The sequence below is a fragment of the Nerophis ophidion genome, unplaced genomic scaffold (genome assembly GCF_033978795.1).
Source record: "Nerophis ophidion isolate RoL-2023_Sa unplaced genomic scaffold, RoL_Noph_v1.0 HiC_scaffold_86, whole genome shotgun sequence".
Taxonomy (NCBI): domain Eukaryota; kingdom Metazoa; phylum Chordata; class Actinopteri; order Syngnathiformes; family Syngnathidae; genus Nerophis; species Nerophis ophidion.
In genome coordinates this window covers 76,776-92,664 of record NW_026907008.1, presented here as the reverse complement: position 1 = coordinate 92,664, position 15,889 = coordinate 76,776, and positions in this window count along the sequence as shown.

Sequence of the window (15,889 nt, the reverse complement as noted above, 5' to 3'; positions counted from 1 at the left end):
TTATCTCAGGATTCTAAGTACATTACTGTCAAATTAGTAGAAAAATACTTTTTGTTTTGGCCAACCTTACCAAACCAGAAAATGATATGTATTATTTATTTGGTATTTTTCCGTAATAAAAAATAGTAATATACATAGTTTGTCAATACTGGCATATTACTTAAAATAACAGACAATTTGTTTATTTACAGATAATGTTTTCAATTCTTCTGTTTTATAACCTATTTACAAAAAAATACAGTAGATATTTAAAGTAAATTAACCATAAAAATATGCATTTTTTTTTACAGTGTAGGCATTATTAGCCATTTTGCATGTGTTGTTTAGAAGTTATGTTTGAATTTATTTGTATTGCTTTTTTAGCATTATCGCAGGATTCTAAAAAAATGATTGTCATATTGAGTAAAAAACTAGTTTTTGCATTTGCAAGATTTACAAAAGCATATGTTTCCAGCAAAACTCCCAAAGACGCATTCCTTCAGGCATTATTAGCCATTGTTCATGTGTGGTGTAGGAATTATGTTTAAATAACTGTCATATTGAGTGTTACAGTATACAGTCATATTGAGTAAAACCAAATATTTGTATTTGCAAACCATAAAAAAACAACTGCATCTAGTAGAACTCACATGGATTCAATATCGCAGGCATTTTTAGACATTTTGCACGTTTGGATTAGGAATTATGTAGGAGGACATTTCATTGCTTTTTTCGCATTAGCTCAGGATTCTCAGTACATTATTGTGAAATTGGGTAAAAAATTACTTTTTGTTTTTTCAAACCTTACCATATGTTTTTTTTCCAGTAAAACTCAAAATGATACATTTCTTCAGGCATTATTAGACATTTTGCCCGTGTATTGAGTAAAACCAAATGTTTGTATTTGCGAACCATAAAAAAACAACTGTGTCTAGTAAAACTCAAATGGATTCAATATCACAGACATTTTTAGACATTTTGCACGTTCGGATTAGGAATTATGATGGAATACATTTGTATTGCTTTTTTTTTTACAATATCTCAGAATTGTATGTACATTCTGGTCAAATTGAGTAAAAACATACTTTTTACAAAATATAATTTTTCTAGTACCGCTAACAAAGATACATATCTCCAGGCATTATTAGTCATTTTGCATTTGTTGTTTAGAAGGGATGTTTGAAAACATTTTTATTGCTTTTGTCACATTATCTAAAGATTCTAAGAACATTATTGTCATATTGAGTAAAAAACTACTTTTTGCATTTGCAAGATTTAAAAAAGCATATGTTTCGAGTAAAACTCCCAAAGGCGCATTTTTTCAGGCATTATTAGCCATTTTTCATGTGTGGTGTAGGAGTTATGTAAAAATAACTGTCATATTGTATACAGTCATATTGAGTAAAACCAAATTTTTGTATTTGCAAACAATAAAAAAACAACTGTATCTAGTAGAGATGCGCGGTTTACGGTCACAACCGTGGAGTCCGCGGATAAACAGCAGGTTGGGCGGGTGACTTGACGAAAAAATATATTTTAAATAGATTCGGGCAGGTGGCGGTTGAACCATTGGGAAATATATATACATAGTGAAATGTTATGTTGAAGAGTTTCATTTAGCCTACTGACGTGTATATATAAATGGTTTATTTATATTGGTTAGTAACGTAAAGTGTTGTTCCTGGCTGTACTTGATGGTACAGTCTAGTGGTTAGGATTCAATGCGCTCACCGTCGCGATCCGGGTTTGATGCTCGGTCAAGGGAATCACTTTTTTTTACCAGGAATTGATTAGCGTGGACCCCGACTTAAACAAGTTGAAAAACTTATTGGGGTGTTACCATTTAGTGGTCAATTGTACGGAATATGTACTGTACTTGGCAATCTATTAATAAAAGTATCAATCAAAACAATCCATACAACACGTCACAGACAACGTCACGCTAACATCATGTGACACTTCCTATGAAGGCTGCAGAAGCAAGGTAGCCCAAACTTGTCAGGTACAACACTTTATCTTACTAGCCTCTAAAAATCAACCATTTATAGATAGTTCAATGTTGTTACCCACATACGAAAAACGAGCAGCACCCTTTTAAACAGTATGTGGGCATACTTTTATTTTGAAGTGTCTCGTTTGGTCTGTGGACGGATATAAGGAAGCTACTTCCGGGTATGAGTACACATTTTTTTGATGCATTAGAAAGAAGAAAGAGAGCGGCTGATTGTAACAAAGACTAAAAAGTGTCACAGGGACTTTAAGCGTTTGGGATCTAAGAGCCAGAAGATCACAATTGCCTCCATCTTCTTCCGCTTATCAGAAGTCGGGTCGCGGGGGCAGCAACCTAAGCAGGAAAGCCCAGCCTTCCCACTCCCAAGCCACTTCGTCTAGCTCCTACCCAGGGAATCCCGAAGCGTTGCCAGGCCAGCCGGGAGACAAAGTCTTCCCAGCGTGTCCTGGATCTTCCCCGTGGCCTCCTACCGGTTGGACATGCCCTAATCGCCTCCCTAGGGAGGGGTGTGGGTGGCATCCTGACCAGATGCCCGAACCACCTCATCTGGCTCCAACAGCCATACAAGTCACACTGACGGTGGCCATACAAACAAATTTTACACTGTTACAAATATGCGCCACACTGTGAACCCACATCAAACAAGAATGACAAACACATTTCGCGAGAACATCTTCACCGTAACACAAAATAAACACAAAATAACAAATACCCAGAATGCCATGCAGCGCTACTCGCCCGGGCTACACCCCCGCAACCACCAAACCCCGCCCACCTCAACCGACACATGGAGGGGGGCGGTGATGTGGGGTGGTGGCGGGGGTGTAGCCCGGAAGAGTAGCACTGCATGGAATTCTGGGTATTTGTTCTTTTGTGTTTATTTTGTGTTACGGTGAAGATGTTCTCCCAAAATGTGTTTGTCATTCTTGTTTGATGTGGGTTCACAATATGTGGTGCATATTTGTAACAATGTTAACATTTTTTGGACAGCCACCGTCAGTGTGAGCTATATAGCTGTTGATCAAGTATGTTATGGACAACCTATGACGAGCACAAAAGTCTAATAACAAAACACCACTTGCAGTACTGTCACAGCGGGCCTTAAAGATGCTTGTCCAGTCGATATCGGATAGCCCTTCACTACGGTCACAGGGAGTATCCTGTAAAGATTGGCAAGTATGTTGCCATGTCAGTATTGCCATTAAAGGAAGGTGAATTCACTTTTCACGTAGTTTCTACACACTATAGCCCCCCGGTAAACTGAGTTTGAGACTCTTGATCTTAATAATTCAGAAAAAATCTGTAAAATAATCATGTTTTTCTGTGGAACCGCCAGCATTGTCACTCCATTAAAGTTGGTTGATCGTAATTAATTGGAAAAACTCTGTAGAAAAAAGGTATTTTTCTGCAGAACTGTTTGCAATGTCACTTTATTAAAGGTGGTTGATCTTAACAATTTAGTAAAAATCTGAAAAATGTTGATATTTTTCCACAAAACGTTTAATGAAAATTTCTGTAAATATAATGTTTTAGATCATTATTTGGTCTACAGTGTTTTACTTTAATTTTATGGTTTTCATTTGGCAGCCGTAGCTACCAGTAGATTAGTTTTTTTACAGATTTTTTTTTTTACAGTGTACCTTGTGTGTTTGAGAACCTTAAAAAATATATTTTTTCTAGTAAAACTGACAAAGATAAATGTCTATACACACAAAAAAAAAAATTCTGTAAAACAAACTGTCATCTACTGGCAGATACGGCTGCCAAACGAAAACTATAACATTTAAGTAAAACATTGCAAACCAAATAATAATCAAAAACATTATATTTACAGAAATTTTCATGAAACGTTTTGCGGAAAAATATCGTAATTTTACGGATTTTTACAATATTATTAAGGTCAACAACCTTTAATAAAGTATTGATGCAAACAGTTTTGCAGAAAAATACTTTTATTCTACAGAGTTTTTCCAAATTAATATGATCAACCAACTTTAATAAAGTGACAATGCTGGTATTTCCACAGAAAAATACCATTATTTTACACTCTTTCTGAATTGTTAAAATAGGGGGCCACTGGATGCTGAAACTACATGAAAAGTGGATTCAGCTTCTTTGAATGACCATCCAGACCTAGCAACATACTTGCGAATCCTCCCAATTTTAACGAGAGGCTTCCTGTGACCCTCGCAATGGATTGTCCCTATATCGACCGGACAAACATTTTAATGTGGTTCTGTGACAGCACTGCCTTCAACTTCCTTGACAACCTTTTGTCGTGTTCGCTCATTCAGCAAACCAACAGCATGCCGAGGGGGCCGCACGCATGTTATGCGAGGATTTGTTGGTTGTACAATTTTGACTACAAGACGTACTTGATTAACAGCATTACAAATCACACTGACGGGAGCTGTACAAAAAAAATTAACACTGTTACAAATATGCGCCAATATTGTGAAACCACATCAAACAAGAATGACGAACACATTTCGGGAGAACATCTTTACCGTAACACAAAATAAACACAAAAGAACAAATACCCAGAATTCCATGCAGCGCTACTCTTCCGGGCTACACCCCTGCCACCACCCCACATCACGGTCCCCCTCCTTGCGTCAGTTGAGGCGGGCGGGGTTTGGTGGTTGCGGGGGTGTAGCCCGGAAGAGTAGCGCTGCATGGCATTCTGGGTATTTGTTCTTTTGTGTTTATTTTGTGTTACGGTGAAGATGTTCTCCCGAAATGTGTTTGTCATTCTTGTTTGATGAGGGTTCACAGTGTGGCGCATATTTGTAACAGTGTGAAATTTGTTTGTACGGCCACCGTCAGTGTGACCTGTGTGGCTGTTGGCTGTTGATCAAGTATGTCTTGCACTCACCAGCGTGTGCCATATTACAGAGAAAAATGTTAAATTGTTAGTAAAAGCATAAACCTTTATATACCAGGCTTCAAATATGTTTAGCCTGACGGTACCTGTCTGCTGCCTCCGGAGGATTGTCATACTAAATGTGAAAGGTTTATAATAATAACTCCAAAACCAAACATGAAATTTGTCTTAAAAAGCCTTAATGTTGAATGTATGTGAGTTTTACCTGAATCAGGTATTTTGGAAAGAATCACAAATACAAAGCTTAGGTTTTACTGGCCTCATATTGGTCACACTCAAAATTACAGTTTTTAAAACATAACTCCAAAAATACACATGTATAATGTCTAATAATAACTGTAGAAATGCATCTTTGAGAGTTTTCCTGAAAAAAAATAATTTGGTAAGGTTTGCAAAAACAAATTTTTATTTTTTACTCAATTTGACATTTGTATTGCGAAAAAAGCAATACAAATGTATTCCAACATAATTCCTAATCCAAACGTGCAAAATGTCTAAAAATGCCTGTGATATTGAATACATGTGAGTTTTACTAGATACAGTTGTTTTTCTATGGTTTGTAAATACAAAAATGAGGTTTTACTCAATATGACTGTATACTGTAACACTCAATATGACAGTTATTTAAACATAACTCCTACACCACACATGAAAAATGGCTAATAATGCCTGAAATAATGCATCTTTGGGAGTTTTACTCGAAACATATGCTTTTTTAAATCTTGCAGATGCAAAAAGTAGTTTTTTATTCAATATGACTATAATAGTCTTAGAATCCTGAGATAATGCAAAAAAAGCAAAAAAATGTATTCAAACATAACTTCAAAACAACACATGAAAAATGGCTAATAATGCCTAGGGATGTGTATTTTTGTTAATTGTACTAGAAAAATAATCTTTTGTAGGGTTTGCAAAGACACAAGTTAGTTTTTTTTATTCAATATAACAGTGTAACTGTCATATTAAATATGAAAGGTTTATAATCATAACTCCAAAAACAAACTTGAAATTTGTCTAAAAAAGCCTGTAATGTTGAATTTATGTGGGTTTTAGCAGACTCGGGTATTTTGGAAATGTTCACAAATACAACAATTAGGTTTTGCTGGCCTCATATTGGTCACACGCAAAATGACAGTTTTTGAAACATAACTCAAAAAGTAGAAATGCAAAATGTCTAATGCTTGAAGAAATGTATCTTAGACAGTTTTATTGGAAAAAAAAACATTTGGTAAGATTTGCGAAAACAAAAAGTATTTTTTTACTAAATTTGACAGTAATGTACTTATAATCCTGAGATAATGCGAAAAAAGCAATAAAAATGTATTCCAACATAATTCCTAATCCAAACGTGCAAAATGTCTAAAAATGCCTGTGATATTAAATACATATGAGTTTTACTAGATACATTTGTTTTTCTATTGTTTGCAAATACAAAAATGAGGTTTTACTCAATATAACTGTATACTGTAACACTCAATATGACAGTTATTTAAACATAACTCCTACACCACACATGAAAAATGGCTAATAATGCCTGAAATAATGCATCTTTTGGATTTTTACTCGAAATATATGCTTTTTTAAATCTTGCAAATGCAAAAAGTAGTTTTTTTACTCAATATGAATATAATGTTCTTAGAATCCTGACATAATAAGAAAAAAGCAATGAAAATGTATTCCAATATGATTCCTAATCCAAACGTGCAAAATGTCTAAAAATGCCTGTGATATTGAAATAATGTTAGTTTTACTAGATACAGTTGTTTTTCTATGGTTTGCAAATACAAAATTTAGGTTCTACTCAATATGTAACACTGTAACACTTAATATGCCAGTTATTTAAACATAACTCCTACACCACACATGAAAAATAGCTAATAATGCCTGAAATAATGCATCTTTGGGAGTTTTACTCGAAACATATGCTTTTTTAAATCTTTCAAATGAGTAAAGGCGTTTTTTACTTAATATGACAATAATGTTCTTACAATCCTGACATAATGCGAAAAAAGTAATAAAATTGTATTCAAACATAACTTCTAAACAGCACATGAAAAATTGCTGATAATGCCTAGAGATGTGTATTTTTGTTAGTTGTACTAGAAAAATAATCTTTTGTAAGGTTTGCAAAGACACAAGTTAGTTTTTTTTATTCAATATAACAGTGTAACTGTCATATTAATTATGAAAGGTTTATAATCATAACTCCAAAACCAAACTTGAAATTTGTCTAAAAAATCCTGTAATATTGAATTCATGTGAGTTTTAACGGAATCAGGTATTTTGGAGAGGTTCACAAATACAAAAATTAGGTTTTACTGGCCTCATATTGGTCACACTAAAAATGACCGTTTTTGAAACATAACTCCAAAAGTAGAAATGCAACATGTCTAATAATGGCTGAAGAAATGTATCTTTGAGAGTTTTTCTGGAAAAAAAAAACATTTGGTAAGGTTGGCGAAAACAAAAAGTATTTTTCTACTAATTTGACAGTAATGTACTTGGAATCCTGAGATAATGCGAAAAAAGCAATACAAATGTATTCCAACATAACTCCTAATCCAAACGTGCAAAATGTCTAAAAATGCCTGTGATATTGAATACATGTGAGTTTCACTAGACATAGTTTTTTTTTTTATAGTTTGCAAAAAAAAAAAAAAGAGGTTTTACTCAATATGACTGTACACTGTAAAACTCAATATGACAGTTATTTAAACATAACTCCAACACCACACATGAAAAACGGCTAATAATGCCTGAAATAATGCATCTTTGGGAGTTTTACTCGAAACATATGCTTTTTTAAATATTGCAAATGCAAAAAGTCGTTTTTTACTCAATATGACTACAAAGGCTTACAATCCTGACATAATGCAAAAAAAGTAAAAAAAAATGTATTCAAACATAACTTCTAAAAAACACATGCAAAATGGCTAATAATGCCTAGAGATATGTATTTTTGGTAGTTGTACTAGAAAAATTATCTTTTGTAAGGTTTGCAAAGACACAAGTTAGTTTTTTTATTCAATATAACTGTGTAACAGTCATACTAAATATGAAAGGTTTATAATCATAACTCCAAAACCAAACTTGAAATTTGTCTAAAAAGCCTATAATATTGAATTTATGTGAGTTTTAACAGAATCAGGTATTTTGGAGAGGTTGACAAATACAAAAATTAGGTTTTCCTGGCCTCATATTGGTCACACTCAAAATGACAGTTTTTGAAACATAACTCCAAAAGTAGAGATGCAACGTGTCTAAAAATGCCTCAAGAAATATTATCTTTGAGAGTTTTTCTGGAAAAAATACATTTGGTAAGGTTGGCAAAAACAAAAAGTATTTTTCTACTAATTTGACAGTAATGTACTTAGAATCCTGAGATAATGCGAAAAAAGCAATTAAAAGGTATTCCAACGTTCAAAATGTTTTACTAGATACAGTATTTTTTTATGGTTTGCAAATACAAAAATGAGGTTTTACTCAATATGACTGTATAATGTTACACTCAATATGGCAGTTATTTAAATATAACTCCTACACCACACATGAAAAAAAGCTGATAATGCCTGAAATAATGCATCTTTGGGAGTTTGCCTGAAAAAAAAAACATTTGGCAAGGTTTGCAAAAACTAAATAAAAATTTTTACTCAATTTGACAGTAATGTACTTAGAATCCGGAGATAAAGCGAAAAAAACAATAAAAATGTATTCAAACATAATTCCTAATCCAAACGTGCAAAATGTCAAAAAATGCCTATGATATTGAATACGTGTGAGTTTTACTAGATGCAGTTGTTTTTCTATTGTTTGCAAATACAAAAATGAGGTTTTAGTCAATATGACTGTATACTGTAACACTCAATATGACAATTATTTAAACATAGTTCCTACACCACACATGAAAAATGGCTAATGATGCCTGATATAATGCATCTTTTGGAGTTTTACTCGAAGCATAAGCTTTTTTAAATTTTGCAAATGCGAAAAGTAGTGTTTTACTCAACATGATTATAATGTTCTTAGATTCCTGAGATAATGCGAAAAAAGCAATAAAAACATAACTCCTAATCCAAACGTGCAAAATGTCTAAAAATGCCTATGATATTGAATACGTGTGAGTTTTACTAGATACAGTTGTTTTTCTATGGTTTGCAAAAACAAAATTTAGGTTTTACTCAATTTGACTGTATAATGTAACACTCAATATGGCAGTTATTTAAACATAACTCCTACACCATACATGCAAAATGTCTAATAATGCCTGAAGAAATGCATCTTTGAGAGTTTTCCTGAAAAAAAAACATTTGGCAAGGTTTGCAAATACAAAATATAATGTTTTACTTTGACAGTAATGTACTTAGAATCCTGAGATAATGCAAAAAAAGCAATAAAAATGTATTCAAACATAAATTCCAAACGACGCATGAAAAACAGCTGATAATGCCTAGAGATGTGTATTTTTGTTAGTTGTACTAGAAAATTGATCTTTTGTAAGGTTAGAAAAGACACAAGTTAGTTTTTTTATTCAATATAACAGTGTAACTATCATACTAAATATGAAAGGTTTATAATCATAACTCCAAAACCAAACTTGAAATTTGTCTAAAAAAGCCTGTAATATTGATTTTATGTGAGTTTTAACAGAATCGGGTATTTTGGAAAGAATCACAAATACAAAAACTAGGTTTTACTCAATATGACTGTAAACTGTAACACTCAATATGACAGTTATTCAAACATAACTCCTACACCACACATGAAAAATGGCTAATAATGCCTGAAATAATGCATCTTTGGGAGTTTTACTCTAAGCATATGCTTTTTTTAAATCTTGCGAATGCAAAAAGTAGTTTTTTACTCAATATGTCTATAATGTTCTTAGAATCCTGAGATAATGCGAAAAAAACAAACAAAAAAATGTATTCCAACATAACTCCTGATCCAAACGTGCAAAATGTCTAAAAATGCCTGTAATATTGAATAAATGTTAGATTTACTAGACACAGTTGTTTTTTTTTATAGTTTGCAAAAACAAAAATGAGGTTTTACTCAATATGACTGTATACTGTAACACTCAATATAACAGTTATTTAAACATAAATCCTACACAACACATGAAACATTACTAATAATGCCTGAAATAATGCATCTTTGGGAGTTTTACTCGATATATATCCTTTTTAAATATTGCAAATGCCAAAAGTACTTTTTTACTCATATTGACTACAAAGTCTTACAATCCTGACATCATGCGAAAAAAGTAATAAATATGCATTCAAACATAACTTCTAAAAACCACATGCAAAAGGGCTGATAATGCCTAGAGATGTGTATTTTTGGTAGTTCTGAAAAAGTAGAAATGCAACATGTCTAAAAATGCCTGAAGAAATGTATCTTTGAGAGTTTTTCTGGAAAAAAAAAACATTTGGTAAGGTTGGCGAAAACAAAAAGTATTTTTCTACTAATTTGACAGTAATGTACTTGGAATCCTGAGATAAAGCGAAAACAAAAAATGTAAATGTATTCCATCATAATTCCTAATTCAAACGTTCAAAATAACTAAAAATGCCTGTGATATTGAATACATGCGAGTTTTACTAGATACGGGTTTTTTTTGATGGTTTGCAAATACAAAAATGAGGTTTTACTCGATATGACCGTATACTTTAACACTCAATATGACAGTTATTTAAACATAACCCCTACACCACACATAAAAAAATGCTAATAATGTCTGAAATAATGCATCTTTGGGAGTTTTACTCGAAGCATAAGCTTTTTTAAATTTTGCAAATGCGAAAAGTTGTCTTTTACTCAACATGACTATATTGTTCTTAGATTCCTGAGATACTGCGAAAAAAGCAATAAAAACATAACTCCTAATCCAAACGTGCAAAATGTCTAAAAATACCTGTGATATTGAATACATGTGAGTTTTACTAGACACAGTTGTTTTTTTTATAGTTTGCAAAAACAAAAATGAGGTTTTACTCAATATGACTGTATACTGTAACACTCAATATGACAGTTATTTAAACATAACTCCAACACCACACATGAAAAACGGCTAATAATGCCTGAAATAATGCATCTTTGGGAGTTTTACTCGAAACATATGCTTTTTTAAATATTGCAAATGCAAAAAGTCGTTTTTTACTCAATATGACTACAAAGGCTTACAATCCTGACATAATGCAAAAAAAGTAAAAAAAAATGTATTCAAACATAACTTCTAAAAAACACATGCAAAATGGCTAATAATGCCTAAAGATATGTATTTTTGTTAGTTGTACTAGAAAAATGATTTTTTTGTAAGGTTTGCAAAGACACAAGTTAGTTTTTTATTCAATATAACAGTGTAACAGTCATACTAAATATGAAAGGTTTATAATCATAACCCCAAAACCAAACTTGAAATTTGTCTAAAAAGGCTATAATATTGAATTTATGTGAGTTTTAACAGAATCAGGTATTTTGGAGAGGTTCACAAATACAAAAATTTGGTTTTCCTGGCCTCATATTGGTCACACTCAAAATGACCGTTTTTGAAACATAACTCCAAAAGTAGAAATGCAACATGTCTAAAAATGCCTGAAGAAATGTATCTTTGAGAGTTTTTCTGGAAAAAAAAAACATTTGGTAAGGTTGGCGAAAACAAAAAGTATTTTTCTACTAATTTGACAGTAATGTACTTAGAATCCTGAGATAATGCAAAAAAAGCAATTAAAAGGTATTCCAACATAATTCCTAATTCAAACGTTCAAAATGTCTAAAAATGCCTGTGATATTGAATAAATGTGAGTTTTACTAGATATATGTTTTTTTTATGGTTTGCAAATACAAAAATGAGGTTTTACTCAATATGACTGTATAATGTAATACTCAATATGACAGTTATTTAAACATAACTCCTACACCACACATGAAAAATGTCTAATAATGCCTGAAATAATGCATCTTTGGGAGTTTTACTCAAAGCATAAGCTTTTTTTAATTTTGCAAATGCAAAAAGTTGTTTTTTACTCAACATGACTATAATGCTCTTAGATTCCTGAGATAATGCAAAAAAAGCAATTAAAATGTATTCAACAAAACTCCTAATCCAAACGTGCAAAATGTCCTAAAATGCCTGTGATATTGAATTAATGTTAGTTTTACTAGATACAGTTGTTTTTCTATGGTTTGCAAATACAAAATTTAGGTTTTATTCAATGTGACTGTATACTGTAACACTCAATATGACAGTTATTTAAACATAACTCCTACACCACACATGTAAAATGTCTAATAATGCCTGAAGAAATGTATCTTTGAGAGTTTTCCTGAAAAAAAAAACATTTGGCAAGGTTTGCAAAAAACCAAAAAATAATGTTTTACTCAATTTGACAGTAATGTACTTAGAATCCTGAGATAATGCAAAAAAAAGCATTAAAAATTTATTCAAACATAACTTCCAAACAACGCATGTAATATGGCTGATAATGCCTAGAGATGTGTATTTTTGTTAGTTGTACTAGAAAATTGATCTTTTGTAAGGTTAGCAAAGACACAAGTTAGTTTTTTTATTCCATATAACAGTGTAACTGTCATACTAAATATGAAAGGTTTATAATCGTAACTCCAAAACCAAACTTGAAATTTGTCTAAAAAAGCCTGTAATATTGAATTTACGTGAGTTTTACCAGAATCGGGTATTTTGGAAAGAATCACAATGACAAACATTCGGTTTTACTGGCCTCATATTGGTCACACTCAAAATGACAGTTTTTGAAACAAAAATCCAAAAATATGCATGCAAAATGTCTAATAATGCCTGAAAAAAGGCATCTTTGAGAGTTTTCCTGAAAAAAAAAACATTTGACAAGGTCTGCAAAAACAAAATATATGTGTTTACTCAATTTGACAGTAATGTACTTAGAATCCTGTGATAAGGCAAAAAAAACAATAAAAATGTATTCCAACATAATTCCTAATCCAAACGTGAAAAATGTCTAAAAATGCCTGTGATATTGAATACATGTGAGTTTTACTAGATACAGTTGTTTTTCTATGGTTTGCAGATACAAAAATGAAATTTTAGTCATTATGACTGTATACTGTAACACTCAATATAACAGTTATTTAAACATAAATCCTACACAAAACATAAAAAATGGCTAATAATGCCTGAAAAAATGCATCTTTGGGAGATTTACTGGAAGCATATGCTTTTTTAAATTTTGCAAATGCAAAAAGTTGTTTTTTAATCAATATGACTATAATGTTCTTAGAATCCTGAGATAATGCGAAAAAAGCAATAAAAATGTATTCCAACATAATTCCTAATTCAAACGTGCAAAAAGTCTAGAAATGCCTGTGATATTGAATAAATGTTAGTTTTACCAGATGCAGTTGTTTTTCTATGGTTTGCAAATACAAAATTGAGGATTTACTCAATATGACTGTATACTGTAACAATCAATATGACAGGTATTTAAACATAACTCCTAAACCACACATGCAAAATGTCTAATAATGCCTGAAATAATGCATCTTTGGGAGTTTTACTCGAAACATCAGCTTTTTTAAATTTTGCAAAAGCAAAAAGTAGTTTTTTACTCAACATGACTATAATGTTCTTAGATTCCTGAGATAATGCGAAAAAAGCAATAAAAACATAACTCCTAATCCAAACGTGCAAAATGTCTAAAAATGCCTGTGATATTGAATACATGTGAGTTTTATTAGACAGAGTTGTTGTTTTTTATTGTTTGCAAAAACAAAAATGAGGTTTTACTCAATATGACTGTATACTGTAACACTCAATATGACAGTTATTTAAACATAACTCCAACACCACACATGAAAAACGGCTAATAATGCCTGAAATAATGCATCTTTGGGAGTTTTACTCGAAACATATGCTTTTTTTAAATATTGCAAATGCAAAAAGTAGTTTTTTATTCAATATGACTACAAAGGCTTACAATCCTGACATAAGTAAAAAAAATGTATTCAAACATAACTTCTAAAAAAGCACATGCAAAATGGCTAATAATGCCTTGAGGTATGTATTTTTGTTGGTTGTACTAGAAAAATTATCTTTTGTAAGGTTTGCAAAGTAACAAGTTAGTTTTTTGATTCAATATAACAGTGTAACAGTCATACTAAATATAAAAGGTTTATAATCATAACTCCAAAACCAAACTTGAAATTTGTCTAAAAAGCCTATAATATTGAATTTATGTGAGTTTTAACAGAATCAGGTATTTTGGAGAGGTTCACAAATACAAAAATTTGGTTTTCCTGGCCTCATATTGGTCACACTCAAAATGACAGTTTTTGAAACATAACTCCAAAAGTAGAGATGCAACGTGTCTAAAAATGCCTCAAGAAATATTATCTTTGAGAGTTTTTCTGGAAAGAATACATTTGGTAAGGTTGGCAAAAACAAAAAGTATTTTTCTACTAATTTGACAGTAATGTACTTAGAATCCTGAGATAATGCGAAAAAAGCAATTAAAAGGTATTCCAACGTTCAAAATGTTTTACTAGATACAGTATTTTTTTATGGTTTGCAAATACAAAAATGAGGTTTTACTCAATATGACTGTATAATGTTACACTCAATATGACAGTTATTTAAATATAACTCCTACACCACACATGAAAAAAAAGCTGATAATGCCTGAAATAATGCATCTTTGGGAGTTTGCCTGAAAAAAAAATTTTTTGGCAAGGTTTGCAAAAACTAAATAAAAATGTTTACTCAATTTGACAGTAATGTACTTAGAATCCGGAGATAAAGCGAAAAAAACAATAAAAATGTATTCAAACATAATTCCTAATCCAAACGTGCAAAATGTCAAAAAATGCCTATGATATTGAATACGTGTGAGTTTTACTAGATGCAGTTGTTTTTCTATGGTTTGCAAATACAAAAATGAGGTTTTAGTCAATATGACTGTATACTGTAACACTCAATATGACAATTATTTAAACATAGTTCCTACACCACACATGAAAAATGGCTAATGATGCCTGATATAATCCATCTTTTGGAGTTTTACTCGAAGCATAAGCTTTTTTAAATTTTGCAAATGCGAAAAGTAGTGTTTTACTCAACATGATTATAATGTTCTTAGATTCCTGAGATAATGCGAAAAAAGCAATAAAAACATAACTCCTAATCCAAACGTGCAAAATGTCTAAAAATGCCTATGATATTAAATACGTGTGAGTTTTACTAGATACAGTTGTTTTTCTATGGTTTGCAAATACAAAATTTAGGTTTTACTCAATTTGACTGTATACTGTAACACTCAATATGGCAGTTATTTAAACATAACTCCTACACCATACATGCAAAATGTCTAATAATGCCTGAAGAAATGCATCTTTGAGAGTTTTCTTGAAAAAAAAAAACATTTGGCAAGGTTTGCAAATACAAAATATAATGTTTTACTTTGACAGTAATGTACTTAGAATCCTGAGATAATGCAAAAAAAGCAATAAAAATGTATTCAAACATAAATTCCAAACGACGCATGAAAAACAGCTGATAATGCCTTGAGATGTGTATTTTTGTTAGTTGTACTAGAAAATTGATCTTTTGTAAGGTTAGAAAAGACACAAGTTAGTTTTTTTATTCAATATAACAGTGTAACTATCATACTAAATATGAAAGGTTTATAATCATAACTCCAAAACCAAACTTGAAATTTGTCTAAAAAAGCCTGTAATATTGATTTTATGTGAGTTTTAACATAATTGGGTATTTTGGAAAGAATCACAAATACAAAAACTAGGTTTTACTCAATATGACTGTAAACTGTAACACTCAATATGACAGTTATTTAAACATAAGTCCTACACCACACATGAAAAATGGCTAATAATGCCTGAAATAATGCATCTTTGGGAGTTTTACTCTAAGCATATGCTTTTTTTAAATCTTGCGAATGCAAAAAGTAGTTTTTTACTCAATATGTCTATAATGTTCTTAGAATCCTGAGATAATGCGAAAAAAACAA